This window comes from Scyliorhinus canicula, chromosome 24 (assembly GCF_902713615.1).
Source record: "Scyliorhinus canicula chromosome 24, sScyCan1.1, whole genome shotgun sequence".
In the NCBI taxonomy this organism is placed as follows: domain Eukaryota; kingdom Metazoa; phylum Chordata; class Chondrichthyes; order Carcharhiniformes; family Scyliorhinidae; genus Scyliorhinus; species Scyliorhinus canicula.
Window position 1 is genome coordinate 11,819,121 of NC_052169.1, and position 27,926 is coordinate 11,847,046.

Sequence of the window (27,926 nt, forward strand, 5' to 3'; positions counted from 1 at the left end):
TGTGGGGCGGGGTAAAGCGATCCTTCACCAGGGTGGCTTCTGATGGGGTCTGGCCCGCGATCGGGGCCCACTGATTGGTGGGCCAGCCTCTTCCCCCCCGGGCTTACTTCGTTGCGCGGTCGGCCTCTGAACAGTGGCGCCATGTTGAGTCGGGGCCGGCGTGCAGAGGTCCCCCGTGCATGCACGGGTTGGCGCGGCGCCCATTCGGTGCCGGGGAAGGAGGCCGGAGTGGCGTGAACTGCTCCAGCGCCGTTCTGGCCCCTTGTGGGGGACAGAATCGGTCGTCCCCATGCCCGTTTCGCGCCGTCGTGAAACGCGACGGCGTTCACAACGGCGTGAACACTTGCGCTCCATTTTGGAGAATCACCCCCCCTAGTTCAAGACTAGCTAATTTTATTGTAGTATAATAAACTATGGGTGGGAAACTAATGCTATCAAACTGGAACTAACACAAACCCGACTAACCACGATGGTTTCTCCCCAAGACTCTTCCAAGCTACGGTGTCACGTGCTACTACTTACCTGACACCTACTGGTCGGAGGCTATACATATTTACACATACACTTGTTAATGCATATCACTCCATTGGGATTTATATCCGGTGGGGAATTCCTCCAATTGGGAGGAAATTCCGCCCCCTAACCTCTTGGGTAGCTCACATTCTTGAGGTGTAGAGACCCAGCCTCTACAGCTCTCTGCGGTAAAGAATTCCACAGGTTCACTACCCTCTGAGAGAAGAAATTCCTTCTCATTGTGGTGTTCTTTGTGTTGCTTAGTTCAGGGTGGTTGGCGTAGTGTTCACAAAGACCACAGATTGCTTGAACTTAAACAAAGCTATAATTTTATTGACACTACTAATTTGTATATGACACATACTCCTAAAGAATACGCAGTTGATTATTAACATTTAAACTATACTCAGTTACAGTTAATCTTTATACTGATATAAACTATGATCTGCTCTCACTCACACTATTTGTACTTCTGACTCTCTCTAGCTAACTCCTGCACATACTCTCCCACAAGGCTTAGCATCACTGCCTAATATACTTGTAACTGTAGCTTCCTCTGGTGGCTACTCTAGACACTTCATTAATCCTTGCAGTTCTTACAGTTGTGATATTAACACAGTTATTTCTGTCTTAAATGGACGACCCCTTACTCTGAGATTTGGCCCTCTGGTCCTAGACTCTCCCACAAGGGGGAAACAATCTCTTAGCATCTACCCGGAGCATCCTATATGTCTCAAAATGGTTGCCTCTCATTTTTCTAAACTACATTAGGTACAGGCCCAGCCTACATAACCTCTTTATAAACATGAACACATCCAAAACTCTGCTGCTTGTGTCCTGACACCCTCCAAGTCCCGTTCACAACACCCCTCTGCTCGACAACAGCTCAGTTTTAAAATGCTCATGCCCTGGCCCCTCCCAAACTCTATAACCCTCCCCAGCCCTCCAACCCTTCAGGATCACTGCGCCCCCTCCAGCTCTGGGTACTCCCACATCCCTGATTTCAGTTGACGCACCAGTAATGGCCACACGCTGAACTGGCTCGGCCTTAAGCTATGGAATTCCCTCCCCGAATCTTTCTGTCTCTAATTTACTCCCCTCTTCCGAGCCTCATTTCATAATGTTTATATGCCCTGGGTGCGGTTGTTGGTTTCTGGGACGCTCGACTGATCCTACCCAAAGAAACTGTAGTCTTACTCCAGTACTTGCTTCAAACTAGTTCATTGAGACTATGGGGGTGATTCTGCGATGTCATAGACATGTCATAGAATTTCCAGTGCAGAAGGAGGCTATTCGGCCCATCGAGTCTGCACCGGCTCATGGAAAGAGCACCCTATCCAAGATCAACACCTCCACCCAATCCCCACAACCCAGTAACCCCACCCAACACTAACACATATACACGGTAGCACAGTGGGTAGCACTGTTGCTTCACAACGCCAGGGTCCCAGGTTTGATTCCCGGCTTGGGTCACTGTCTGTGTGGAGTCTACATGTTCTCCCCGTGTCTGCGGGGGTTTCCTCCGGGCGCTCCGGTTTCCTCCCACAAGTCCCCAAAAGACGTGCTTGCTAAGTGAATTGGACATTCTGAAATCTCCCTCTGTGTAACCGAACAGGCGCTGGAGTGCGGCGACTGGGGGATTTTCACAGTAACTTCATTGCAGTGTTGATGTAAGCCTATTTGTGACACTAATAAAGATTATTATTATAAGATAAGTTACAGAGTAGTTCTGTCGCCAATGAGTACAGAGTGTTCCATCATCTCTCGAGAGAGAGAGTCGAGCACATGTATTTTGATGTCACTGATGTTTAATACTCACTATTCATTCATTGAGTCAAGGATTAATTTGGAGCCAGTTCTTTTCTCGGGTTTATTTACAGAGCATTGGCACAGCTGCCCTTTTCTTCCACTGCCCAGTGTAAATCGGTTCTCATATACTTAAGAATAATTCCCTAACCTTTTCCCAATTAATGGCAGCTGTTCTCACTTACAATCTAAAGCGTACATTCCATTATACCAGGATTCCAAGATTAACAACTGATACATCATTGTCTATATCACTCATTAGCCATTCTGTTAACCCAATACACTATACATAGGACAACTCTCTCTTTCCAGGGACCAATCTAGAGCACTACCTCCAACACAGGGTCATCCTTCTTTAAATATGGAGAGATAAACTCTTTTTTAGAAATAGGGCAAAACTATTTTCTTTTCTTTTTAAATTCTGTGTAGGTTTTTGCTTTCACAAAACACAGGATGAATCATAACCCAGTTTGCCAAGACTGCTCCTTGCCACTTCATCACTTCCAAATTAATAACAAGAATTTAGAGAGCATCAAATGTAATAAAATATCCCAAGGGTCTTAACAAGGAAGACACCTTGGCTCCCAATGGCAGAGAGATTGAAATTTTCTCAATCCCAAAGAAAACAGGCATAAATTCAGGACAAGGATTTCAATATGTACAGAGGGAGCCCACGTGTTGCAGGAGCAGCATTTTCTCTCAGTGACATAATCACCATCAAGAAACAAAAGGCTGAATTTCCTGGCCCATCCCACTGGTGGGATGTTCCGGTCCTGCCGATGGTGAATGCCCACTACTCCATTACTTACTAGGATCGTAGCTGATCGAGCTGAACTCCATCTTCTTGCACAATCCTCATGTCCCTTAATTCCTTTAAGACTGTAAAAACATTTTCCTCATCTCAGTCCTAACTAACTGGCTGATTGTTCTGAATTTGTGACCGCTAGTTATAGACCCGCCCTCCACCCTCCCCCCTCACCCGTCATCCACGTCCCCGCACACCGCCCCCCTCATCCGCCCTCTCCACACACGCCAGCAAGCATTGCACCTTTCAAGAAGTTTAAACGGAGTAGTGGTAATCATAGAATGCCTACAGTGCAGAAGGAGGCCATTCAGCCCATTGATTCTGCACCCTACCCAGGCCCACTCCCCCATCCTATCCCTGTAGGGTGAGGAAACGGGTGAGGACATCAGCAAACTTAAATTGTCATCTAAATGGAGAGATTGCAGAACTGTGAGGTACAGAGGGACCTGGGTATCTTGGGACATGAATCTCAGTACGCTGGTATGCAGGCACAGCAGATGATTTGGACGACAAATGCAATGTTCTTGCTCATCGGAAAGGGGGGTGGAATATAAAAGTGAGGATGTTTTGTAACAGGGCATTGGTGAGACGACGGGTAAGATTCTTCGGCCTCCCAGCTTCATGTTCTCGTTGACGCGCCCATTGAAGCCACCCCCCCCCCCCCCCACCTCCCCTCGGGAAACAAGCGGACTGGGATGCACTTCCGGTGAAACCAGAGTATCCCGCCGCCTGTGAGCGGCCGGTGAATTCGGCCCACATCTGGAGCACTGTGGACAATTTTGATCGCCTTATTTACAAAATAATGTAAGTGCAGTAGAAGCAAATTCAGAGAAGGTTCACTTGACTGATACACAAGTGGAGGTTGGTGGGGTGGGGTGGGTGGGGAGGTTGGGGAGGGGGATGGGGGTGCCAGGGTAGTACTGTCACGCTGTCAGGGGGCACTGCCAGGGTGCCAGTGCCAGGTTTCCTGGGTGACAGGTTGGCACTGCCAGGGACCAGGCCTGGGTGGTGGGGGGGGGGGGGGGGGGGGGGGGGGGGGATGGGGACCGTACGAGATTGGGCAGGAAGTTTGATTGGGGGGGGGGGTTCCCAGGTGCCTCCCTGTGGTTGATGGAAGGGGGGCAGGAGGGAGGTTGAAAACAAGCTTGCTGAATGGTGATGGGGGGGGGGGGGGGTTGCTGGGGGAGAGATCGGGGCACAGAAACAAAATGGCACCCCGATCTGCAAAGAGCCTTTCCTACTGAAAATGACTCTAAGATACTCACCGAGTCCAATGAAAACGCCATCCCTCAAAAACCGGACATAGATTTATTTCCCGGTTAAATCGCGCCCGGAACCTCTGAAAGTCCCTCGGCGCTGCACTGGAGTGTGAGCCTCGGATTGTGCGCTCAAATCTCGGGTGAATAATTGCCACAGTCCCGGTAAATACGAATGACCTTTCAACTGTGTTTTGGCAACGCTCTGTCTATGAATGTGGTCATTTTACCTGCAAAGGTCTCATGACATTGGCTTACGCTGCGCCTGCTAATGCTCGTTTAGAGTTGCTAATGTGTTTGTGCCAATCTCCATGGGACTCAGAACTGATGGTTGTACTGAACTCTGCCTGTTGTTGAAGCTGGCACATATACAGATGTCGTGATGTTATACATTTGGATTCTGATCCACTTCCACAGGAGTTGGGTTCTGAAACACTGCCACATCTCAGCACTGAACAGCAAGCGGCACAAACACACAGCAAAGTGATCTATGTGGGGAGGCTGGAATCAAAAGGAGTGTGAAGAAAATTAAGGATGAGCCAGCTGACAAAACTTGACGTTCAAAAATATAAATTGTCTTGCAGTTCACCCCCTCTTCTGCTGTTCCACCAGCCCTCCCCTCTTCCTAGCGGGGCTCATGCTGAATGACGCTGGAAGCTTTCTGCTAGCCTATCATTTATAATTGAGCTTATGCAGCGAATGTTGGGTCAGTGGTTCCCAAACTGGGGTCTGTGGATCCCCTCGGGGTCTGTGAAGGGCTTGCGGGGGGGGGGGGGGTTCCATGGAGCAGGCGGCCACCACATCACTGGCAAGCACCGGTTCGAAAGGGGAAGCCGGCTAATTTCAAAAATAATCACAGCGATAAAATAAGCCTAGCAGAGCAAGGCCTCTTGGAGATATCAGCTGTGCGTGAGAGCGCGTGTGTGTGTGTGCGCATGTGAGGGAGCGTATCTGTGCATGTGACGGAAAGTGTAGGTGCAGGAGGGAGAATATGTGTGAGGGTGAGTGTGCGCGTATGTGTGTGAGAGAGAGGGGTGAGTGTGTGTGAGAAGAGAGGTGTTGAATGTGTGTGTGAGAGAGGGGGTGAACATGTGTATCAGGCAGACGGTGAGTGTGCATGAGAGGGAGGCGAGTGTGCATGAGAGAGGGTGTGAGTGTGCGTGAGAGAGAGGGGAGTGTGTGAGGGAGGAGGTGAGTGTGCATGAGACAGCAGCTAAGTGTGTGTGAGTGGGGGTGAGTATGTGAGAGAGAGAGAGGGGGTGAATGTGTGTGAGAAAAGGGTGTTAGTGTGTGAGAGAGAGGAGTGTGAATATGCGAGAGACACGAGTATGTGTGTGTGGGGGAGCGAGCGTGAGTGAGTGAGAATCATCTTTACAGCATCATTTCTCCCATTAAAAAAGATAGGGGACGGGATTCTCCGATCCCCGCCGGGTCGGAGAATTGCCGGGGGGGGGGGGGGGGGGGGCATGAATCCCGCCCCCGCCAGCTGCCGAATTCTCCGGCCCCCCCAAAATTCACGTCGACGTGAATCGTGCCACCTGCCTCAGAGAATGGCGAGGACCGGGGCAGCGCAATGGGCCCCAGGGCCGCCCGAATTCTCCAGGCCGGATGGGCCGAAGTCCTAAATCAAACCACCTATTTAACGGCATCAACTAGTCATGCTGGTTGATGCCGGCCAGGGTGGAGGTAGGGCTCGGCGTGGGGCGGCCTTAGAAGTGACGGCACGACTGCAGTTGGTGGGTGGGGGCGCAGGACCTGTTGGAGTGTGCGTGCCGGGGGGGGGGGGGGGAGGAGTTTTGGGGAGGGTGGGGTGGGTTGGGGGCCGCATGCCGGGGGAGGAGAGGGCGAGTGCCGGGGAGGAGAGGGCGTGTGCTGGGAAGGGAGGGGGGGGGGCGTGCCGGGCAGGAGAGGGCACGTACCGGGGCGGAGAGAGCCAGTGCCGGGGAGTGGGGGGGGGGGGGGGGGGGGGGTGTTGGGGAGGGTGTCCGCCTGGCCAGGTGCCAGCTTCCAACAGTCGCGACCATGCAGCCCATGGCATCTGACTGCGGTGCGGGGGGTGGGGGGGTGGGGGGGATGTACGGGCAATGATGACATGTCGTCAATCCCCCCCCACCCTCTGCAGGTCTTTATGTTTGGTGGTCACCCAGCGGTGTTGGCCGCCGTGGCGGGAGCCGCACTTCTACATGTTGCCGTGGGGGAGAAGGAGCAGCAGCGTGCCAGGGAGGCGGCGGAGGCAGGCACCCAGGCTGGAGGGCTGCCCAACAGGAGGAGGAGGAGGAGGAGGAGGAGGAGGAGGATGATGAGTAGGAGGAGGAGGAGGAGGAGGAGGAGGAGGAGGATGATGAGGAGGAGGATGATGAGGAGGAGGATGATGAGTAGGAGGAGGAGGAGGAGGAGGAGGAGGAGGAGGAGGAGGAGGAGGATGAGGAGGAGGATGATGAGTAGGAGGAGGAGGAGGAGGAGGAGGAGGATGAGTAGGAGGAGGAGGAGGAGGAGGAGGAGGAGGATGATGAGGAGGATGATGAGGAGGAGGATGATGAGTAGGAGGAGGAGGAGGAGGAGGAGGAGGAGGAGGAGGAGGATGATGAGGAGGATGATGAGGAGGATGATGAGGAGGAGGATGATGAGTAGGAGGAGGAGGAGGAGGAGGAGGAGGAGGACGAGGACGAGGATGAGGACGAGGAGGACGAGGAGGACGAGGAGACGCCCGATGAGGCCCCGTGTGTACTGGCCCCGCTCGCCGTACCAGGACCTCACAGACCGGGCATGAAGGAGGAGCCGGGAAACCGTGGCTCACATCTGCCACCTGCTGGCACACCTGGCACCGCGTGGCACTGGGTGCAGGACACCCTCTCCCCGTGGCTGTCAAGGTTATGGTGGTCCTGAACCTTTATGCCACGGGGTCGTTCCAGGTGCCGAGTGGAGAGCTGTCCGGCATCTCACAGGCATCGGTGCATCCGTGCAGTGACAGGTGCCCGATATGCCATTGTGGACCGCTACATCCAGTTCCCTGTGGGCCGGACCAGCCAGGATGCCCGGGCAGCGGGCTTCGCTGGGGCGACCGGGATGCCCATGGTCCAGGGGGCGATCGATGGGATGCACGTCGCCGTGCGGCCACCTGCAGATAACAGGGCCATGTTCACGAATAGGAAGGGGACCTATTCCATGAATATTCAGGCGGTCTGCGACCACCGCATGATGATCCTGCACGTCTGCACCCGGTACCCAGGCAGTGTACATGACTCATTCATATTGGCGCAATCTTTCATCCCCACCATGTTCGAGGGACACCCCCCCCTCCCCCGGCTAAAGGGCTGGTTGCTGGGCAACAGGGGTTACCCATTGCGGTCGTGGCTGATGACACCTATACGGAGGAGACAGACTGACGCAGAGAACCGCTCCAACGATGCCCATGCAGCCACCAGATGTGTGATAGAGAGGTGCTTTGGGCTGCTAAAGATGCGCTTTAGGTGCCTGGACAGCTCTGGAGGGGCCCTCCAGTACCCGCCAGATAGGGTCGGCCGTATCGTTGTGGTCTGCTGTGTCCTGCACAACATCGTCCAGCAGAGGGGCGATGTGCTGCAGGCAGAGGAGGGGGAAGGGGAGGAGCAGCAAGACAAGGTGCAGACCTCCCCAGATGAGGAGGATGGAGACAATGGTCAGGACAGATGGGCTGGACATGGACGGTGTCATAATATACATCCAGGTATATGATGGAGTGCAGACAGGCAGTGATTGACACACAGGATGACCAGTGAGCACACAGAACACAGCAGCCAATCACCAGACAGGACACGACCACTATAAAGCCAGAGGGCACCAGTTTTCCCGCTCTCTCGGGATCCAGCCTCTGAGACAGTCAGAGCTCGTGAGCAGCAACTAGAACAAACACCATGTGGTAGTCAGATAGTCTGGTCAGGTTAGCCTCAGGCCTCCAGTCAAGTCAGCATGGTGTCAAAACACAGTTAAGCATGTATTATAGTTAGTTGTTCAATAATATCGTACTGCATTTCTTCAAGTGTTGGAAGCCTGTCTCTCTCTACACTGGGGCTGGTTTAGCACACTGGGCCAAGTCGCTGGCTTTTAAAGCAGACCAAGCAGGCCAGCAGTACGGTTCAATTCCCGTACCAGCCTCCCCGAACAGGCGCCGGAATGTGGCGACTAGGGGCTTTTCACAGTAACTTCATTGAAGCCTACTCGTGACAATAAGTGATTTTCATTTTTCATTTCATTTCACTGCATCAAACGCAGTCCACGTAGACCCAGCTTACCCAACACATCAGACGGGAGACTGCCCACCGTTACCGGCTGGGCCAGCAGGCACGGGACAGGCTGATAGCCGCACGGTTCACGGACTGGGGGGGGGGTGGGGGGGCGTGGGAATTGCCAAGTATGGGCACAGACTGCACACTACGGCACCAGCTGACCACCTTCACCCCACGTACCCAACGCCATCCACCCTCACCCCACCCACCCAACACCTACCACCCTCACCCCGCCCACCCAACACCAACCACCCCCACCCCACCCGCATGCACACCACCCCTCCATTGCACATCCACCTGCGGCACAACGGGCCGGGCTCACCGGTCGCCGGTGGAAGCGTGTCTATTGCAGGCCATGGAGGATGATGACAGCCCGATCTGCGATGAGCTCTGGGCTCTACATCGTTGGACAATGTCTGACCCATGGCCACAGTACCACCCTCCACCCGGACCGTCCCTCCATGCGGCCGTGACACTGCAGCGCACGGTCCCGTTGTCTGCCCGGGGGGATAGCGAGGGTGACCCGGGGGGAGGGGGGCGCACTCACCTGAGGCCAACGTTCTCTCATCCCTCACACACATACTGGCGCTTACCTCACACCACACCCCCGCACGCAGCGGACAGAGCATAAAGGCAGCTTCTGTAGGTGTGAAAGTGATTTTAATAACAAACAGTTCATACACGTGCCCTAGCCCTATAACTAATCTCTGCCCTGCACCCGTGCCAACTTACACAGTGTCTAATTTTTTGGCCTTATGGGACCTTTGACTACGTCTAGGTGGTTCCCCAGACGGTACAGCAGAACTGGAGGGGGAACTCCTGTAATTTCTGCTCTGTGACTAGGGACCCCTTTGGCGGCCATTTCCTGGGGCAGCCAGGCCTAGATGGGCCAGGCTGCGGCTTGGGCGACTGGGATGGTGAGCTGCCAGCCTGTCCTGCATGTTGCCCACCAGATGCACCTGGGACGGAAGGGGGGGGCGGGGGGGGGGGGGGGGGGGGAGTCCAAGGTGTCGTGGTGTTCCGGGACCTCCCCTACAGGGGGACCTGGAACGAGGCACCAGCACCTCCTCCTCACCCCTCGGGGTGCCCGATGGCCCCCGGACCTCTACATGGGTCTGGGATGCGAACGGACCGAGCATCCGACGCCCCCCCCCCCCCCGACAGTCCTGGAGGCCCGCTCTGCTTTCAACAAAGGTCTGCATGTTTGCAGCCATGGAACTCAGGGAGTTGGCCATCCTTGTCTGTGTCTGGGCGACGCCGGCCAGCACTGGGGACTGGCGCCAATGCCCCCAGCGATGGCCTGCTGAGACTGGGCCATTGCCTGCTGGGACTGCGCCATGGCCTTCAGAGACTGGGCCATTGCCTGCTGGGACAGCGCCATGGCCTGCTGGGACTGCGCCATGGCCTGCTGGGACTGCGCCATGGCATGCTGAGACTGGGCCACGGCCTTCAGAGGCTGGGCCATTGCCTGCTGGGGCTGCGCCATGGCCTGCTGAGACTGGGCCATTGCCTGCTGGGACTGCGCCATGGCCTGCTGAGACTAGGCCATTGCCTGCTGGGACTGCGCCACGGCCTTCAGAGACTGGGCCATTGCCTGCTGGGACTGCGCCATGGCCTGCTGAAACTGGGCCACGGCCTTCAGAGACTGGTCCATTGCCTGCTGGGGCTGCGCCATGGCCTGCTGAGACTGGGCCATTGCCTGCTGGGGCTGCGCCATGGCCTGCTGAGACTGGGCCATTGCCTGCTGGGACTGCGCCATGGCCTGCTGAGACTGGGCCATTGCCTGCTGGGACTGCGCCATGGCCTTCAGAGACTGGGCCATTGCCTGCTGGGACTGCGCCATGGCCTGCTGGGACTGCGCCATGGCCTGCTGGGACTGCGCCATGGCCTGCTGAGACTGGGCCACGGCCTTCAGAGACTGGGCCATTGCCTGCTGGGGCTGCGCCATGGCCTGCTGAGACTGGGCCATTGCCTGCTGAGACTGCGCCATGGCCTGCTGAGACTGGGCCATTGCCTGCTTGGACTGCGCCACAGCCTTCAGAGACTGGGCCATTGCCTGCTGGGACTGCGCCATGGCCTGCTGAAACTGGGCCACGGCCTTCAGAGACTGGGCCATTGCCTGCTGGGGCTGCGCCATGGCCTGCTGTGACTGGGCCACGGCCTTCAGAGACTGGGCCATTGCCTGCTGGGACTGCGCCATGGCCTGTTGAGACTGGGCCATTGCCTGCTGGGGCTGCGCCATGGCCAGCTGAGACTGGGCCATTGCCTGCTGGGACTGCGCCATGGCCTGCTGAGACTGGGCCATTGCCTGCTGGGACTGCGCCATGGCCTTCAGAGACTGGGCCATTGCCTGCTGGGACTGCGCCATGGCCTGCTGGGACTGCGCCATGGCCTGCTGGGACTGCGCCATGGCCTGCTGAGACTGGGCCACGGCCTTCAGAGACTGGGCCATTGCCTGCTGGGGATGCGCCATGGCCTGCTGAGACTGGGCCATTGCCTGCTGAGACTGCGCCATGGCCTGCTGAGACTGGGCCATTGCCTGCTTGGACTGCGCCACAGCCTTCAGAGACTGGGCCATTGCCTGCTGGGACTGCGCCATGGCCTGCTGAAACTGGGCCACGGCCTTCAGAGACTGGGCCATTGCCTGCTGGGGCTGCGCCATGGCCTGCTGTGACTGGGCCACGGCCTTCAGAGACTGGGCCATTGCCTGCTGGGACTGCGCCATGGCCTGCTGAGACTGGGCCATTGCCTGCTGGGACTGCGCCATGGCCTGCTGAGACTGGGCCATTGCCTGCTGGGACTGCGCCATGGCCTGCTGAGACTGGGCCATTGCCTGCTGGGACTGCGCCATGGCCTGTTGAGACTGGGCCATTGCCTGCTGGGGCTGCGCCATGGCCTGCTGAGACTGGGCCATTGCCTGCTGGGACTGCGCCATGGCCTGCTGAGACTGAGCCATTGCCTGCTGGGGCTGCGCCATGGCCTGCTGAGACTGGGCCACGGCGTTGAGCACCTCTGCGATCTGCTGCTGGCTCTGGCTCATGGCTTCCTGTGAGTGGGAAGCCATGTCCTGGGCCACAGACGCCGCCCGCACGGTATTCCCCAGGCCTTGCATACTGCGACCCCATGTCTGGCACCATCGCACCCATTGCCTCCACTGTGGATGCCACCCGTGCGGTTTCGGCCTGGGTGGCACGCATCTCCGGCACCACTCCCTTCTCCTGCATGCGTATGGATTCCTCCACCTGCGTCTGCAGCTGCCGCAAGCCGGCCGTCATCCCCTTCGATCGTCCTTTGGTCCGTGACTGCATCGGGTCTATGGGTGGGTGTGGTAACTCCAGGAACCCGGGACCCGTCTGGGCAACAGATGGTTGCTTGCGCCGGACTGCCCGGCCCCTCAGCTGCTCCTGCCTCCACCTGCTGTACCGGGACGGCTGTGTTGTGCGCACCGTTAGTGTCACAGATGCCTCATCGCTAAAGTGCCCAACCGAGGTTAGTGTCTCTGCGATGATGGAGGGTGTAGGAGAAAGCAGTGGCGTAGTGTCATGCTCCTCATCTGACCCAAAGTCAAGGGTCCACTGGAGTGGTAATTCTTGTCCATCCGTCCCCTGTGTGTGGGTGTCGTGTCCATCCGTCCCCTGTGTGTGGGTGTCGTGTCCATCCGTCCCCTGTGTGTGGGTGTCGTGTCCATCCGTCCCCTGTGTGTGGGTGTCGTGTCCATCCGTCCCCTGTGTGTGGGTGTCGTGTGCGTCGGTGTCCTGGGCCGGCTGCGACGCAGGCCTGTTCCTGTGGCTGCCCCCCCTCGTCGCTGGGTCTGGCCCGCCAGTGTCGCTGCACTCGCACTAGGTAGGGGTGTCGTCTCCCTGGTGCTCCGGGTCTGTCCCTGGCTCGCGGCCGCCCTGGATCATCCTGGGGGCGGTCCGCTGGGACGGGTGGCTCGACATTTGGTCCTGCAATGCACAATACAGCATGCGTGGTTAGACACGCTGATGGGGATAGGGGGCAGGGGGGATATGGGGGAAGGGGGATAAGGGGGATTCTGCAGTGAACGGGAATGTTGGCTGAGTGCCAGGTTTTCCATGCTCGTTCGCAGTGGTCGTGGGACGGACTCACAATGGACAATCCCGGCAACTGTTGTTCAGTGGGGCAGCTTGGAGCACAAGTGGCTAGCACTGTGGCTTCACAGCGCCAGGGTCCCAGGTTCGATTCCCCGCTGGTTCACTGTCTGTGCGGAGTCTGCACGTTCTCCCAGTGTCTGCGTGCGTTTCCTCCGGGTGCTCCGGTTTCCTCCCACAGTCAAAAGAAGTGCAGGTTAGGTGGATTGGCCATGATAAATTGTCCTTAGTGACCAAAAAGGTTAGGAGAGGTTATTGGGTTACGAGGATAGGGTGGAAGTGAGGGCTTAAGTGAGTCGGTGCAGACTCGATGGGCCGACTGGCCTCCTTCTGCACTGTATGTTCTATGTTCTATATAGGGGCTGGTTTAGCTCACCAAGCTAAATCGCTGACTTTTAAAGCAGACCAAGCAGGCCAGCAGCACGGTTCGATTCCCGTACCAGCCTCCCCGGACAGGCGCCGGAATGTGGCGACTAGGGGCTTTTCACAGTAACTTCATTGAAGCCGACTTGTGACAATAAGCGATTTTCATTTCATTTCATTTCAATTTTCATTTCATAATATTTCAGAGTAATTGACAAAACTCCTATATTTATTCTGTTCCTTTTTTACCGATGGTATGATTAGATAGGGCTTCCATTTGACAAATAACCATCGTGCTGGAGGATGCAAAGGACCACTATACATTAATTTTTGCATCAGCGAATAATTTCACCATTATTGTACTGACATGCAGAGAGATCTGGGAGTGCATGTCCACCAATCACTGAAAGTGGCAACGCATGTGGATAAGGCGGTCAAGTAGGCATGCGGCAGGCTGGCCTTCATCGGTCGGGGCATCGAATATAAAAATTGGCAAGTCATGTTGCAGCTGTACAGGAACCTAGTTAGGCCTCATTTGGAATATTGCATACAGTTCTGGTCGCCACACTACCAGAAGGATGTGGATGCTTTGGAGAGGGTACAGAAGCGGTTCACTGGGATGTTGCCTGATATGGAGGGCATTAGCTTTGAGGAGAGGTTAGATAAACTCGGTCTGTTCTCACTGGAATGACGGAGATTGAGAGGCGACCTGATGGAGGTCTACAAGATTATGAGTGGCATGGACAGAGTGGAGAGTCTGATGCTTTTTCCTCAGGTCGGAGAGTCAAGTACGAGGGGACGTGAAGAGAGTGGGGTCAGGAAAGCCAAGAAAGATGGAGAGGCTGAGGCAATTCCAGCTCCATTAGAGTTGCAGGATAGATTCTGAGTCTATCAACTGTTACCAAAGCACCATATAATTTAAACTTAAAATTCCTCAAGCAGTAGAATTCCCCTGGTTATGTTCCTAGTGAACATGCCGCAGTTCGCCTGGTTAAGTCACTTCCTCAGTGCTGTTGGCTAGTGTAGACTTGAGAGATGAACAGACACTTCCAACACTGATGAAGGTTCAGCTCAATTTTATTAACTACTTCTAACTAACTAACACACGATGACTGTGGGTCTAAATGATGCTAACTTAAACTAGAGACCTAAGCCTTGTCCGAACCAGTTGATTCTCTCAGCACGTGGTGTAAGTCTGTGCTGGGCTGGATGAGTTCTTGTTACACTGAGAGGCAGCACCCAGAATGAGCGGGAACCGTGGTGCCCTCTGCCTTTATAGTGTGTGTATTCTAACTGGTGATTGGCTGCGGTGTTTGTACCTGTTGATTGGTTCCTGTGTGTGTCCATCAGTGTGTGTCTGCACCATGATATTCTGGTGTATATTATGACACTGTTAACTAGGAAATTCCAGAATTTCCACACAGCGACAATGATGGAGCAGTGACACATGTCCAAGTCAGGATGTTGGGTGCGAGTTAAAGGGGAAGTTGCTGCCCTGCCCATACATCTACTTCCCTTGGTCTTCGAGGTGATGAAGGTAATGGGATTTGGAGGTGCTGCTCTACCAGCCAAGGTGCTGGAGAAGTGTTGTCTTCTCCTGAAACCGGTATTGAATTCTATTACAATTCTCTACCAGGATGGGTATGCAACAGTGAAAAAATATCCATGGAGTACACGCCCCATACTACGAGGTAGAAGTGTTATGAAGATGAAATCAGATATTTGGAGTACAAAAACGTTGATTTAAAACCCTCGCTCTTATTTCCATTTGAAATATTCAAAGCACGATAACCTTTCTCCACATAATGTTTATAAATGTCACATCCCTTTAATGTCACAGGGTAAGCGTTCTCCTCGTGCCACCTTCTTATAATATAAATCATTTAAAATAACTTATTACAATTAATTGTAGAGATGGAAGTACATGAGCAGATGGGTTACGTCAATGCAGTAGCTGCAGTCTCACCAACCCTATCAGCGAATGTCTGAATTTCCTTTACCTTTTGGCTGACGGCTACGTCTAAAATGCTTTAAATGTCATCGTTTGCTCATTCAGTTGGCCATTATTGGAGTTGATCCCTTTGTAAGTCTGTCTCGTGAAGCTGAAAGGGAAGCACGTTTTTTTGCAAATGGAGACGTAAGTCTAATTTCTCCGTTAAGAGATGGAGCCACCAACAATATGTCAACGAGAAGGAGCTGTCAGAAAAGGTTATAATTAGGAATCGTAGAATTTGTAGTCAGAAGGGGGCCATTCAGCCCATCGAGTCTGTACCGACCCTTGGAAAGAGCACCCATACTTGAGCCCATGCCTCCATCCTATCCCCGTAACCCTGTAACCCCACCTAACATTTTTGGACACGAAGGGGCAATTTAGAATGGCCAGTCCACCTAGCCGGCACATCTTTGGACTGTGGGAGGATTTGACTTGACGTAATGGCAGCGCGGTTTACACCAGGTCTGGAGCAATACAAATTAGGTGAGCAGAAGGTGCCAGGGGAGCACAGGTGACTACAATCCCCCCCCCCTCCCCCCACACCGGGGGAGGGGGCATAGGGACATGCTTAGGCAGTAACCTGAAAGTGCCCCTTGGCACTCACCCCTGGCACTGCCCCCTGGCACTAGGGCATTCTCACCTGAGCCAGAACGTTGAAAGAAAGAAAAACAGAGAATTCTGCCCTCGGTGCACCAGATGGCAACATTCTTCAGCAGTACCACTGGCTGGGATTCTCCAGCCCCGTCACGTCAACGCTGACCCTGGGAGATTCGCCAGCCCAGCCAAAACGTCCAGCGACTTTTCAACAGGACAGGACAAAAGTCGGCAGTGGGGAATGCCGGGAAATCCCACCCATTCTCCCTCACTTTTCCCCAAAAGGACAACAAGCGTCATCTCCTGCACCAACGTGCGATGAATTCCCACATTCACAAAAAGAGTTTTCGGAGCAAGAGATCACGCAAGCCTTTACGTGTCATCAATTTGTAAGGAAGTCCAGGGTGAATACATTGGTTTTAAACACCACTCCTGGACATTTACCTGGAAAATCAAGCATGGAGCTGAAACATTGGAGCCAGCACGGACAATAAGAACATGTGAACTAGGAGCAGGAGTAGGCCACCTGACCCCCACGAGCCTGATCCGCCATTCAATAAGATCCTGGCTGATCTTTTTGTGGACTCAGCTCCCCTTGCCCGCCCACTCACCATGACCTTTAATTCCTCTGCATCTCGGCACCAGGGACTCATCTTCACCAGCAGGGAGGGTGAGAAGTGTGTTTTTGGACAATTTGGGAGGTACGCCCTTCCCAGCATTCCCGTGTGCTGACTCTGAGGCCCGCACATTGGTTCATGACAATGCTAAAACCATGATACAGTCAAGAGAAGCCGGGAACAAAGCCCTTTCCACACTTAAGAAGAGGAGAATAAGCCAAGAGAGCCTCATAAATTTAGAAGAATCTTGAGAGTCAAGCTGTGGAATTAGAAATTTTGGCTAAAAATAGCTGACAAGAAAGCTAGATTGAGTGTCAAAGCTGCGTGAGCGCTGGCTGATTACATCATAAAGTGAGGCAAGGATGTTATTTTTCATCAAAGCAAAATACTGCAGATTGAAGATCTCTATTCTTTCATTGATACATTCCAATACCTTGGGCGGGATTCTCCGTTTGTGGGACTATGTCCCCATGCCATCGGGAAACTGGTCTTTTACGCCAGGAAAACTGGCGTCAAAAGGCCACAGATTCACCGTCTTGCTGAGGGCTAGCAGGCAGCTGTCGTGGAGCTCACAGCTCCAGCCTCCCCCCCCCCCCCCCCCCCCCCCGCCTTCCGATCGGCCCTCCCCCGACTGTGGAGGCCCCAGACTGTCAGCAGTCGCCACACCAGGTTCACGGACGGTGGGACCATGTTAGAACCACGCCGTCGGGAATTCGGCCAGTTGGGGACGGAGCATCGTGGAACACGCCTCAGGCAATGGCCTGGCGCGGTGGACACTCGGCACGGCATACTCCACGAGTATGCTGATTTTTTTTGGGGGGGGGGGGGGAGGCGGAGAATTGCGAAACCGGAGCTGGTCCTGATTCCGTGCGCCAAAACAGATTCTCCACAACGTTGCCGAACGCGATTTTGGCGTCGGGGTGCAGAGATCCAGCCCCTTACTTTACACAACTACTAGCACCTTGTCAAGCCATTAACGCTCCCTCTGTCTCATGACCCACACATTTCGTTGTCATCCCACGCAGCACCCACCAATCACTGCCCCACTACTTTGCTGCACCCCTCTGCCCCCCTACTTTGCTGCACCCCTCTGCCCCCCTACTTTGCTGCACCCCTCTCTTCGACAGCGTACAATCCGACCCATTTTTCTGTCTCTGAAGAAGAGTCATACTGACTGGAAACGTTAACTCTTTTATTTTTCTCTCTCTCCACAGATGCTGCCAGGCCTTCCAGGTTTTTCCAGCATTTTCTATTTTTCGTTATTTTTCATGATTCTTCTTCGGCGACCACCCGCTAATGAGTATAGTAAGATAGAAGCTGGGAGGTTGTTTCCACTGGCGGGTGAAACTAGAACTAGAACTATTTTCTATTGCAGAAAATACGGAGGCTGGGGATTGAGGGTGATTTAGAGATGTGGATCAGAAATTGGCTAGTTGAAAGAAGACAGAGAGTGGTAGTTGATGGGAAATGTTCAGAATGGAGTTCAGTTACGAGTGGCGTACCACAAGGATCTGTTCTGGGGCCGTTGCTGTTTGTCATTTTTATAAATGACCTAGAGGAGGGCGCAGAAGGATGGGTGAGTAAATTTGCAGACGACACTAAAGTCGGTGGAGTTGTAGACAGTGCGGAAGGATGTTGCAGGTTACAGAGGGACATAGATAAGCTGCAGAGCTGGGCTGAGAGGTGGCAAATGGAGTTTAATGTGGAGAAGTGTGAGGTGATTCACTTTGGAAAGAATAACAGAAATGCGGAATATTTGGCTAATGGTAAAATTCTTGGTAGTGTGGATGAGCAGAGGGATCTCGGTGTCCATGTACATAGATCCCTGAAAGTTGCCACCCAGGTTGATAGGGTTGTGAAGAAGGCCTATGGTGTGTTGGCCTTTATTGGTAGAGGGATTGAGTTCCGGAGCCATGAGGTCATGTTGCAGTTGTACAAAACTCTAGTACGGCCGCATTTGGAGTATTGCGTACAGTTCTGGTCGCCTCATTATAGGAAGGACGTGGAAGCTTTGGAACGGGTGCAGAGGAGATTTACCAGGATGTTGCCTGGTATGGAGGGAAAATCTTATGAGGAAAGGCTGATGGACTTGAGGTTGTTTTCGTTAGAGAGAAGAAGGTTAAGAGGTGACTTAATAGAGGCATACAAAATGATCAGAGGGTTAGATAGGGTGGACAGCGAGAGCCTTCTCCCGCGGATGGAGGTGGCTAGCACGAGGGGACATAGCCTTAAATTGAGGGGTAATAGATATAGGACAGAGGTCAGAGGTGGGTTTTTTACGCAAAGAGTGGTGAGGCCGTGGAATGCCCTACCTGCAACAGTAGTGAACATGCCAACATTGAGGGCATTTAAAAATTTATTGGATAAGCATATGGATGATAAGGGCATAGTGTAGGTTAGATGGCCTTTAGATTTTTTCCATGTCGGTGCAACATCGAGGGCCGAAGGGCCTGTACTGCGCTGTATCGTTCTATGTTCTATGTTCTATGTTCTAGGGGGCAGAGCCTCACAATAAGGGGGAGCAGATTTAGGACTGAGTTGAGGAGGAACTTCTTCACCCAAAGGGTTGTGAATCTGTGGAATTCTCTGCACAGTGAGGTGACCTCGTTGAACACTTTTCTGGCAAAGATAGATAGATTTTTGACCAGTAAAGGGATTAAGGGTTATGGTAAGCGGGCGGGTAAGTGGAGCTGAGTCCACAAAAAGATCAGCCATGAACGGCAGAGCAGGCTCGAGGGGCCTAATCCTGCTCCTCGTTCTTATGATTGTCCACCCCCAAAACTCCCCCACAGCTTGAAAGAATGGTACCGTCCATGATTCAAAAGGTCTCACAGGAGCTACGCAAGGGCTTGTGTGCAAAAGGTACGGATAGTCACTGATAATTAACACGGGATTCATTAAAGGACCTGACAGAAAATTGAAGCTTTCAAAGATGGCCGCATAAACAAAAACCCATCGAGAAATGTCAGCAAGGATGCACCAAATAAGGTATTGAGAGGCTAGACCTACAAGGTTATGCAAATCAGTGTACACATATTAGGAGGAAAACTCAATGGGCCACATCGCCTTGTCTTAATCCCCCAACGCTCCTGTAGTTTTAAAGCAAAATCTCCCTACCGTCTCAGACCATCTGCATACTGAGAGGCAGCATGTTTGATGGGAATGAATATTGTAAACATTAATAGTAATAATCTTTATTATTGTCACAAGTAGGCTTACATTAACACTGCAATGAAGTTACTGTGAAAATCCCTAGTCGCCACATTCTGGCGCCTGTTCGGATACACGGAGGGAGAATTCAGAATGTCCAATTCACTTAACAAGCACGTCTTTCGGGACTTGTGGGAGGAAACCGGAACACCCGGACGAAACCCACGCAGGCAAGGGGAAAACGTGCAGACTCCGCACAGGCATTGGCCCAAGCCGGGAATCGGACCCGGGAACCTGGCGCTGTGAAGCAACAGTGCTGACCACTGTGCTACCGTCACGCCCATGACTACACTAGTGTAATGAGGCACCTCAAAGTGCCACATACTGTATTGAAAGAATTGACACATATCGCTAATTATGGACCGTCAATTATGAGCTGTTATGCAGTTTACCTATAAATGTGATGATTAAAGTATATTTTTTTTGTGGGGGGGGATCTTCCTGGTAAGTAAAGACTTGGGTAGGAACTTTCCCTCCGTGCCCTGCGGTCTGGCAGAAACTGAGGCCTGAAGCCCGCACCATGGAGAGAAACAGTCACCCATTGTGGACATCCAATTATGGCCGAAGGATTGGACCATAGAGGTGGGGCAGTGGTGGTGGTGGGGAGGATGCCGGGGGGGGGGGGGGGGGGGCGTGTTCTCTCAAAGTTCGAGGGCTGATCAGAGGCTTTGTATTTTGAAAGGAGCAGCCAGGCCACTACTGTGGTGGGGGGGGGGGGGGGGGGGGGGCGCACACACCCCACCCCCCACCCCCCCCCCACAGGGTGGCCTGTGGCTGGGCAAGGAGAACCCGCTGGGTTTGCCTGGAGGGCTACGTGATGCATGCGGTTGGTAGCTATGGTGAATGTATTCACCATAATATAAGTTGTCTGTACAGTACTGTGGCCTATGGCCAGGGAATGGTAATATGATCTCCTTCCATGTATTGTACTGGAACCCTGGTGGGATCCGCCTCTGGCTCCTCCTCCCCCCCACCCCACCGTCGGTATATCGACCTGCCGCCTCTGGGCGGCGCTCATTGTTACAGCAGTCACAGGGAGGCAAGTCCTTGGATAATAAAGCCTTTGTTCACTCTTTCTCTTCGTCTTGTAGTGAATTGATGGTACATCAGTAGCCCTGCCAATCTCCAGCGCCGCCTCACCAAAGGTGGGTTGGCGGGGGCGGGGGGAGGGTGAGAAAGGGAGCAGGGGATCCAGCTGGTATATATTGTGCCTGTCCCATTTCGAATCCCAGCCCTAGTTGGGACTAAAATAAATCAGGCAAAGGCCTTCAACAGGAAGTGCGCTTTCAAACCATATGGTACTGACACCATATCGGTAAAAAACAAAAGATAGATGTATGTGGCGGAGCATACTTAAAGGGATTTGAGATTGGAAGATTGGCACACAACTTTTGAAAAGGACCTGGGGAACATAAGAACATAGAACTAGGAGTAGGAGTAGGCCATATGGCCCCTCAAGCCTGCTCCGCCATTCAATGACATCATGGCTGATCTTTTGTGGACTCAGCTCCACTTTCCGGCCTGAACACCATAACCCTTAATCCCTTTATTCTTCAAAAAACTATCTATCTTTATCTTAAAAACAATTAATGAAGGAGCCTCAACTGCTTCACTGGGCAAGGAATTCCATTGATTCACAACCCTTTGGGTGAAGAAATTCCTCCTAAACTCAGTCCTAAATCTACTTCACCTTATTTTGATGCTATGCCCCCTAGTTCTGCTTTCACCCGCCAGTGGAAACAACCTGCCCGCATCTATCCTATCTATTCCCTTCATAATTTTATATGTTTCTATAAGATCCCCCCTCATCCTTCTAAATTCCAACAAGTACAATTCCAGTCTACTCAACCTCTCCTCGTAATCCAACCTCTTCAGCTCTCGGATTAACCTAGTGAATCTCCTCTGCACACCCTCCATCTCCAGTACGTCCTTTCTCAGGTAAGGAGACCAAAACTGAACACAATACTCCAGGTGTGGCCTCGCTAACACCTTATACAATTACAGCAAAACCTCCCTAGTCTTAAACTCCATCCCTTTAGCAATGAAGGGCAAAATTCCATTTGCTTTCTTAATCACCTGTTGTACCTGTAAATCAACTTTTTGCGACTCATGCACGAGCACACCCAGGTCTCTCTGCACAGCAGCATGTTTTAATATTTTCTCGTTTAAATAATAATCCCGTTTGCTGTTATTCCTACCAAAATGGATAACCTCACATTTGTCAACATTGTATTCCATCTGCCAGACCCATCCCATTCACTTAATCTATCCAAATCCCTCTGCAGACTTCCGGTATCCTCTGCACTTTTTGCTTTACCACTCATCTTAGTATCGTCTACAAACTTGGACACATTGCCCTTGGTCCCCAACTCCAAATCGTCTATGTAAATTGTGAACAATTGTGGGCCCAACACTGATCCCTGAGGGACACCACTAGCTACTGATTGCCAACCAGGGAAACACCCATTAATCCCCACTCTTTGCTTTCTATTAATTAACCAATCCTCTATCCATGCTACTACTTTACCCTTAATGCCATGCATCTTTATCTTATGCAGCAACCTTTTGTGTGGCACCTTGTCAAAGGCTTTCTGGAAATCCAGACATACCACATCCATTGGCTCCCCGTTATCTACTGCACTGGTAATGTCCTCAAAAAAATCCACTAAATTAGTTAGGCACGACCTGCCCTTTCTGAACCCATACTGCGTCTGCCCAATGGGACAATTTCTATCCAGATGCCTCGCTATTTCTTCTTTGATGATAGATTCCAGCATCTTCCTTACTACTGAAGTTAAGCTCACTGGCCTATAATTACCCGCTTTCTGCCTACCTCCTTTTTTAAACAGTGGTGTCTCGTTTGCTAATTTCCAATCCGCCGGGACCACCCCAGAGTCGTGAATTTTGGTAAATTATCACTAGTGCATTTGCAATTTCCCTAGCCATCTCTTTTAGCACTCTGGGATGCATTCCATCAGGGCCGGGAGACTTGTCTACCTTTAGCCCCATTAGCTTGCCCATCACTCCCTCCTTAGTGATAACAATCCTCTCAAGGTCCTCAACTGTCATAGCCTCATTTCTATCAGTCACTGGCATGTTATTTGTGTCTTCCACTGTGAAGACCGACCCAAAAAAACTATTCAGTTCCTCAGCCATTTCCTCATCTCCCATTATTAAATCTCCCTTCTCATCCTCTAAAGGACCAATATTTACCTTAGCCACTCTTTTTTGTTTTATATATTTGTAGAAACTTTTACTGTCTGTTTTTATATTCTGAGCAAGTTTACTCTCATAATCTTTCTTACTCTTCCTTATAGCTTTTTTAGTAGCTTTCTGTTGCCCCCTAAAGATTTCCCAGTCCTCTAGTCTCCCACTAACCTTTGCCACTTTGTATGCTTTTTCCTTCAATTTGATACTCTCCCTTATTTCCTTAGATATCCACGGTCGATTTTCCCTCTTTCTACCGTCCTTCCTTTTGTTGGTTTAAACCTTTGCTGAGCACTGTGAAAAATCGCTTGGAAGGTTCTCCACTGTTTCTCAACTGTTTCACCATAAAGTCTTTGGAAAAGTCCAGTATCGAGCTATGTGCCATAATCTGATTTGAACAACCTACTGGAGGACTGCTAACAGCAACTGAACATGGAATCATGTTAACATCTACACTGTCACTCAGCTCATCAGTCCCACAGAAGCATCTTTTCAGAAATGTGTTGTGCTGGGTTTTGAAGTCCACGATGGAACCTCGGGCCAAATAAACTCTTGGTAATCATGATTGGAGGTTTCTTAAACCTCTTATAAATTCTCCCAATGGAGGGATGCGCATCATCACTGGCAAGCTTAGTGTGGTACCAGCCATCACGGGTTGTTCATGATCCTTCTCTGCCACCATGCGGGGCTTTGCACCAGGGATAATAGATGCCGCCCCTGATAGTACTGAGCAACGACAGCGCCAAGGTTCATTAGCAATGATGCATTTCGCCCGGGTGAGTCAACTGCATCACATGCAGTTTTGCTGTGCATTCGACCACAAGCACGGCTCCTTCAATTAGGGAAGCACTTAGTGGTGGGACTCATTGGCAATCAGCACAGTGAAGTTCACAAAACACAAGGGGCAAACGCGGCAGCAGAACACATTAAACACAGCAAGCACTGCCCAACTTAACAGCAGAAACTCACGGTTGTCGCACCTGTCACTGTGCAGGAAATTAAGTGTCAGTTGCCCGATGCTCAGAACAGCCCACGCACAGGCACCAAACAGCACCAGCAGTGAATCAGGAATGGCAAACACCAGTTTGGACCGTACATTCAAAAGGAATCCCAATTGCAGAGCTCATTGCAACACTGAGTACACCATGTGCAGCTGGGTATGTAGCCCATAATAGCCAGAGTTGGAACAGTTCCAACTTGACATAAAGAAAAATTTAGCACTTAATAATAATTTTTATTAGTATCACAAGTAGGCTGACATTAACACTGCAGTGAAGTTACTGTGAAAAGCCCCCAGTCGCCACATTCCGGCGCCTGTTCGGGTGCACAGAGGGAGAATTCAGAATGTCCAATTCACCTAACAAGCACGTCTTTCGGGACTTGTGGGAGGAAACCGGAGCGCCCGGAGGAAACCCACGCAGACACGGGGAGAACGTGCAGACTCCGCACAGTGACCCAAGCTGGGAATCGAACCCGGGTCCCTAGCACTGTGAAGCAACAGTGCTAACCACTCTGCTACCGTGCCGCCCATGATTTAACAATTTGCAAGTCCCTTGCTTGCGATTCTTCGCAGAGGTGGCTAGAGCGTGCCGGAATTCTAGGAGAAAAAAAATGGAGAAATCGACTGATTTAGCGGCTGCTCTCACCATGCCCAACTGCCCAAAGTAAATCTCGAGCTGAAAGAACGTTAAGAGTTAAATAAAAAGGCCAATTGAGTTTGCAGCAAGGGACACTCACAGCCAAGGAGGCAATTCAACAGGTGAGTATGTAACGCTCGGCTTGGTGTTAATACAGATGGTGCAGAGAAATTCAGTTATCTCCTTCATAGAGATAATTGCCTCCTGTTGTCTGAAAGTACCATGTGGCAGGAGGAACTGGTGCCAATGGTGTGTTTCAGTATGAATGACTGACTATCCCTGGAGGTTCGCATGGTTCCAAAAGCAGGCTTCACTCACAACTGCCCTCTACAGCCTGAGCTTTCCCGGCAGTGACCCCGGCTAGCGAGTAGGCCGCATGAGGGTCCTCCTTCAGCTCAGTGGGCGACAAGATTGAAATCGGGGCTCGTTCACTAACCATGACCCTTGCATAAGACTGAATACATTTAATACACGCCGAGTATTTCATAATGAGCTATAGAAAATACTTCATCATTTATGTGTCAATAGAACCATCATCAACCTCTAATGGTAAAAACAAAAGAAGTATTTATGCTTTGATTGGAGGCACAGGGCGCTCACGGCTCTCACAGTCAATGACGTGAGCAATCGGGCGGCACGTGGCGCAGTGGTTAGCGCTTTTGCCTACGGCACTGAGGACCCGGGTTCAGATCCCCGCCCTGGGCCACATTCTCCCCGTGTCTGCGTGGGTTTCGCCCCCACAACCCAAAGATGTGCAGGATAGGTGGACTGGCTGTGGTAGTCACCACTGCTGTATTGTATTTATCGCATATGAGGTGTATTACGGTAAGGCCCCTGTACTACAGGTACGGGGGTAGATCCCTGCCTGCTGGCTACGCCCAGTAGGCGGAGTATAAATGTGTGGGCTCTCCAAGCTGCGGCCATTTCGGCAGCAGCTGCGGGAGGCTACACATCTCTGCGTAATAAAGCCTCGATTACACTCTACCCTCGTCTCATCATAATTGATAGTTCATCACTGGCCAGGCTAAATTGCCCCTTAATTGGAAAAAAAAATAATTGAGTACTCTAAACTTATTTTTTTAAAATGTTGTGAGCAATCAGAACGCACCTCACTACACGTGGGAATCACTTCCGTCAAGGGGCTGGTTTAGCTCACAAGGCTAAATCGCTGGATTATAAAGCAGACCAAGCAGGCCAGCAGCACGGTTCGATTCCCGTACCAGCCTCCCCGGACAGGCGCCAGAATGTGGCGACTAGGGGCTTTTCACAGTAACTTCATTGAAGCCTACTCGTGACAATAAGCGATTTTCATTTCATTTCATTTTCAAACCGGTAGGAACAAAAACGCTACGCGGATGGAAATTAGCGGAATATGGCATCTCCGTGAGTGGGCGACGGTCAACAAAATGTCTTGTGGGCTGCACTCAGAACTCTGATATCCCCATGTGTCTTCCGGGCCCACCACTGTCCCTCAGCCATTGATTCTCCATCACCCTCTCACCTAGTATAGTGCGTCAATACTCGAGTCTAGAGTCTTGACCGCTGATCTCGATGGTCTCTTCGCATCTCACCCCCTCCACTGCCAATTCCACCTGGCCCCCACATGCATGCCTTTGATCATCGCTTCTGTCGTATTCCTTGCTGCTCAGAATCATCAACCTTCACTACCCCGTGCTTCCCCCTGCCCCTGCTCCCCCATTGCCGGACCTGGAGTTAAATACTCTCTCCACTTCCTCTGCATGCATCTCAAATTGCAGATTTGGGATTTATCCGCCCAAACCGACAGCAGGGTGCAAAGCCCCTCTCCAAACAGTCGGGCCTACCAAATTCAAGCAGGACTGTGGTGAACGTATTGTACTAACCATTCACCACTGTATTACATTGTGTCACATTGTTGCCCAAATGGGCTCCACTTATGGACCATTGTACTGTACTACACGGAATGTATCATGTTGGTGCCCTTGTGGGCTCCGCCCCTGGCTCCGCCCCTTGAGGGGAGGTATAAAGAGCAGCTGCCCTGTAGGCAGCTCTCACAAGCAGAGCAGTCGCAGGCAGGCACTGTTCGAGTCGATTAAAGCCACGGTCCACTTCAACTCTTGTCTCGCGTGAATCGATGGTCGCATCAAGGACAAACTGAATTATTAAGACAGCACCCGATTTTCACAGCGGATTGCCAGCGCTGAACCGAATGACACAAATTGGACGGTTTTAGATTAAACAACGCTGTCTCTGTAATCCGTGCCCGAACGGGGGGCGGCCCATTCTGGGTGCACGGGATCACAGCACACTAGGTGCAATGGCACCGGATTACCCCGGGCACTGTATTCCGGAGTCTGTGTCAATTTTCAGCCTTCTCCCGTCTCAGGTTCTTGTAAAATTGCCACTAAACAATTGACTCAAACAAAATGCTTTCCAACCATTCCGATGACATTTCACTGGCACGATATGGCTATCACATCGGGTTAAAAATCAGACTAAAAATAATTGTGAGGGGATTATAAAGTACCAACATGTTGTGACAACAATGGGCCTGCTCAGTTGACTGAATCAATGCATGGAAAGACCCAATAAAGAGGCACAACATTCCCTTTTTTTTTCTCCCTCCCTGCCTGTTTATTGAATCTAATTATCTTGCTCACAATACCCGTGCCATTTTAAAAATAATTGAAAACTGGGTGGCCGGGCTGGGTTTACTCTTTCCCCAATTATCCTTCACCCCCCCCCCCCCCCCCCCCCCCCCCCCCGCCACTGGCAACAGAGAGGCGCAGGATGAGGAAAGGGACTGCATGTCTCGAGAGGGATGTGATCCACGCAGAATGTCATCCCTTCAGATCTGGGAATAACTGGTCGACAAACAGTGATAGTGCCTCAATTCAACCAAATCCCCCACCCCCCACCCCTATACAAGCACTACCAAAATAAAGAAATCAATTGTTTTAATGAATACACGGTGAAGGATTAGCAGAAATTGGATTCCAACAAAGGAGGAGAAGGACTGGGTGGGGGGAGCATTTCACTTGGAACAGACTGGTTGGTGGGTTTTAACATTGTTCGACAACAGTGCCTGCTGTCACCTTTCTCTTTGATCAAAGCTCCCCCTCGCCAGGGGAAGTAAGGATGGGTACTTACTGTGGCCCACGGTGTTGTTTACCCGTTCCAGGCTGTGTCGCTAAGACGGGGAGAGACGCAGGCGAGAGAGGGAGAGGAACCGAGAAAGACGGCAGGGAGGAATCTTAAAGCTCCGTGCCCTCTCGGCGTTTGTATTTAGCTGGACTCGGAGCTGCACTGTTAGCTTCAGGCATGCTCGGTGCTGAGCGAATCACGTGACTGCCAGAATGACCTACCAAACCCCTAACCATATAAAGAGAGTGAGAAGACAACAATGACAGGATGGGATTTTTTTTAATATCCATGGTGTTCTATGCTGAGTCCATCTCTCTCTCTCTCTCGAATTATTGGCGTTCCGCCCTGTTTTGCACCCAGAGTAAGGCTGCCTGTTTTTCTTAAAACAGCCCCTTTTGAAGTGCAGCTTGTTTTAAAATAATTTA

At 52.0% G+C, this 27,926-nt stretch overlaps 1 protein-coding gene across 8 annotated transcripts in view; it reads right to left on the reverse strand.

Moving 5' to 3' along the window:
* LOC119956767 (protein mono-ADP-ribosyltransferase PARP6) overlaps positions 1-27,707 on the reverse strand; it is a 133,373-nt gene extending 105,666 nt beyond the window's left edge. For 3 of the 8 annotated variants that reach the window (XM_038784152.1, XM_038784151.1, XM_038784156.1), the window contains exon 1: positions 27,508-27,706. The gene's annotated coding sequence lies outside the window, so the exon portion shown is untranslated. Of the gene's footprint in view, positions 1-27,507 lie in introns of all 8 variants that reach the window. The other 5 variants (XM_038784148.1, XM_038784149.1, XM_038784147.1 and 2 more) reach the window with 2 other exon arrangements.
* Between the last annotated feature and the right edge of the window lie 219 nt (positions 27,708-27,926).